This window comes from Palaemon carinicauda, chromosome 8, assembly GCF_036898095.1.
Source record: "Palaemon carinicauda isolate YSFRI2023 chromosome 8, ASM3689809v2, whole genome shotgun sequence".
NCBI lineage: Eukaryota > Metazoa > Arthropoda > Malacostraca > Decapoda > Palaemonidae > Palaemon > Palaemon carinicauda.
The window spans coordinates 128,037,751-128,041,076 of NC_090732.1; positions in this window are offsets into that span (position 1 = coordinate 128,037,751).

Sequence of the window (3,326 nt, forward strand, 5' to 3'; positions counted from 1 at the left end):
TGGACTGCCTGAGAATATTCAAAACCTTACAGTATGATATACTATTATGCTCTGAAACTTTGGTTTCTTAAATGAGGCACTTCTCTGAGCTTCTTATTACAGGTTTTAAGAAACAATAATTTTGAAACAGGATGCTATTCTCGGGGCATTGGGAATGACAGTGTAGACTAGGACCGAGTACCCTGCTTCTCATAAATCTTCCTACTATTGTGGAGGTCATGAGAATCAGGTAATAAAAGTTTGTGGAAAGTATAGCAACTTCTATTTGTGTTAGATCTATCAGAATCCAGACTTGGATGTTTCTATCTTCTATTGTCTTCTTGCTATTAGGGTTTAGGTACAACAAGATGATAGAAAGGTGTCATTGTGTTTGTTGGTAATTTCAATGCTCACCATAGGGAGTGGTTAAATTCTGTTTCTCCTACTGATAGCCATGGCTTAAGAGCTTTGGGCTTTGCTGTGAGCAATTCAGTGCCTCCTCTGGTAATATAACAAGTGATGTTGGGTCTCCAGGTAGGGCATCTGATCATTTATTGATTTCGCTAGTAATTAAGACTGAGAAGCCTGTCCCTGATGTGTTATAATCATGTAAGATACAGTATATATAAAATCTCAAGCAGACTGGAATGGCATTTTAGGTGATATTTTGCATATGGTCACTATAGTATAAAAGTATCGAACCTATTTTTCTCTTGAATGAGAATTTGTTCAAAATGATTGATATGCGTGTCCCTTCTTGTGTGCTAAAAACACCGAGTTGAAGACAAACCTTGGTTCAATGGTGAATTTAGATGTGTTTATTTGCAGAAGCATGAGGCCTATCATCATTGGAAGGGTAACTTATCAGATCTGACTTGGAATAACTATACTCGGTTAAGAGCTGTTGCCCAGAGAGTTTATGGTTCAACTGGAAAGGTATACAATTCAACCATAAACAAAACCTTTCCTGAGACAACCCAGGGACATAAGTGTTGGGCTACACATTAAACCTGAACTCTTTGGTGTAGACTTAACAGTTCTCTCCTTCTAGAACATAGTACTAGGTGAGCAGTGACTTTTAACAGTCTTGCCTTCCCACCATAAGACTCATTATTACACAGTCTTCTAGAAGTTTCATCCCAGTTGTGACTAGATTGTGGAATGACCTTTCTAATCAGACAGTTAAAATCGTGGAACTTTCAGAAGTTCAAACTTGCTGCAAATGTTTTCAGCTTGAACAGGCTAATATAAGTTTCTCTCTTCATAGTTTAAATATGAAAGATCTATTTTAACGTTGTTACGAATCTTACTATGTTTTATATTCATTATTCGTTGCTTTTAATGTAGTTTGTTTCCTTATTTCCTTTATTCACTGGGCTATTTTACCCTGTAGGAGCCCGTTGGCGTATAACATCCTGTTTTTCCAAATATGGTTGTAGCTTAGCAAGTAGCAATAGTAATATTAATAATGATATTTTCATTTAGCCAGGGAACTTCCAAGCTACTAAATGCTGTTAATTACTCCTCGAGAGATCTATGCTTTTAAATTCCGCAACTCAGCTCCTTTATAGTCTATCTTTATATATGTATGTATGTGTATATATATATATATATATATATATATATATATATATATATATATATATATATATATATATATATATATATATATATATATAAACTCCTACGCCTATTGACGCAAATGGCCTCATATATATATATATATATATATATATATATATATATATATATATATATATATATATATATATGTGTGTGTGTGTGTGTGTGTGTGTGTGTGTGTGTGTGTGTATGTATATATATATTGCGATAGGAAAAGGTATAGAAACCTTATGATCAATATTAATCCTTGATCCAACTCTTAATACTGCACTGTAATTGTTCAGTGGATACTCTCCTCTTGATAAGGGTACACGAATCTCTTTAGCTATGGTAAGCAGCTTTTCTAGGAGAAGGACACTCCAAAATCAAACCATTGTTCTCTAGTCTTGGCTAGTGCCATGGTCTTCCACTGTCTTGGGTTAGAGTTCTCTTGCTCGAGGGTACACTCGGGCACGCTATTCTATCTAATTTCTCTCTTTCTTGTTTTGTTAAAGTTTTTATAGTTTTTATAGGAAATATTTATTTTAATGTTGTTGCTATTCTTAAAATATTTTATTTTTCCTCTTTTCCTTTCCTCACTGACCTATTTTCCCTTTTGGGGCCCCTGGGCTTATAGCATCCTGCTTTTCCAACTAGGGTTGTAGCTTAGCAAGTAATAATAATAATAATAATAATAATAATAATAATAATAATAATAATAATAATAATAATAATAATAATAATACGATTTGAGAAACGGTGCATTTATAAAGATTTACGTGAATTGACAATTTCATGGTAAACCAAACCGCATTTGATACGTACAGTATATCAAAATTGTCATGCTTTCATAACATGCTGTATTAATAATGGGTGGTATTTAAGTCTCTCTCTCTCTCTCTCTCTCTCTCTCTCTCTCTCTCTCTCTCTCATCTCTCTCTCTCTCTCTCTCTCTCGTGATTGTAATATAACCTGTAGGCCACATAATTTTGATATGGGACCCTAGTAATATAGTTAACAGTGTGTTTATTATGTTTATTATGGAAATTAATAACCTATTACGCTGCATATTTACGAGAGCGTACAAAATTTTCTGTTAGCAATTTTGCCGAGGGAAGCACGTAGCTTTTTAACCACTCAATTTATATTTACTGTAATTGCCCTATTGATTCCAGGACCTTATTATGACTCATTGCTTTTTACATTAGGTAATGACGGTTTGTTGCAAATTTGAAAATAAAATGCCTCGGACTTTATAGTAAGGTTATTTCCTTATTTTCAAGATCGTACTTGTGGTTTGGTGAGGTCAAAGTCTAAGTGTATAGCTCCGTTATCAGTTTTCACTGATATCAATACTTGTTTATGAACATGGTGTGTCAAAATTTTACCAATTCATCATCGTCATTATCTCCTACGCCTAATGACGGAAAACTTGATTTCGCCAGTCGTCTCTATCTTGAATTTTTCCATTCACCATCTCCTACTTCGCGCTTCATAGTCCTCAGCCTTGTAGGCATGGGTCTTCCGATTCTTTTAGTGCCTTGTGAAGTCCAGTTGAACGTTTGGTGAACTAATCTCTCTTGGGGAGTGAGAACAGCATAACCAAATCGTCTCCATCTACCCCTCACCATTATATCATCCCCATATGGCATTCGAGAAATCTTTTTTTTTTAGTTTCATTTCTTATCCTGCCCTGCCATTCAAATCCCAATATTCTTCTGAGGGCTTTGTTTTCAAATCTAAAA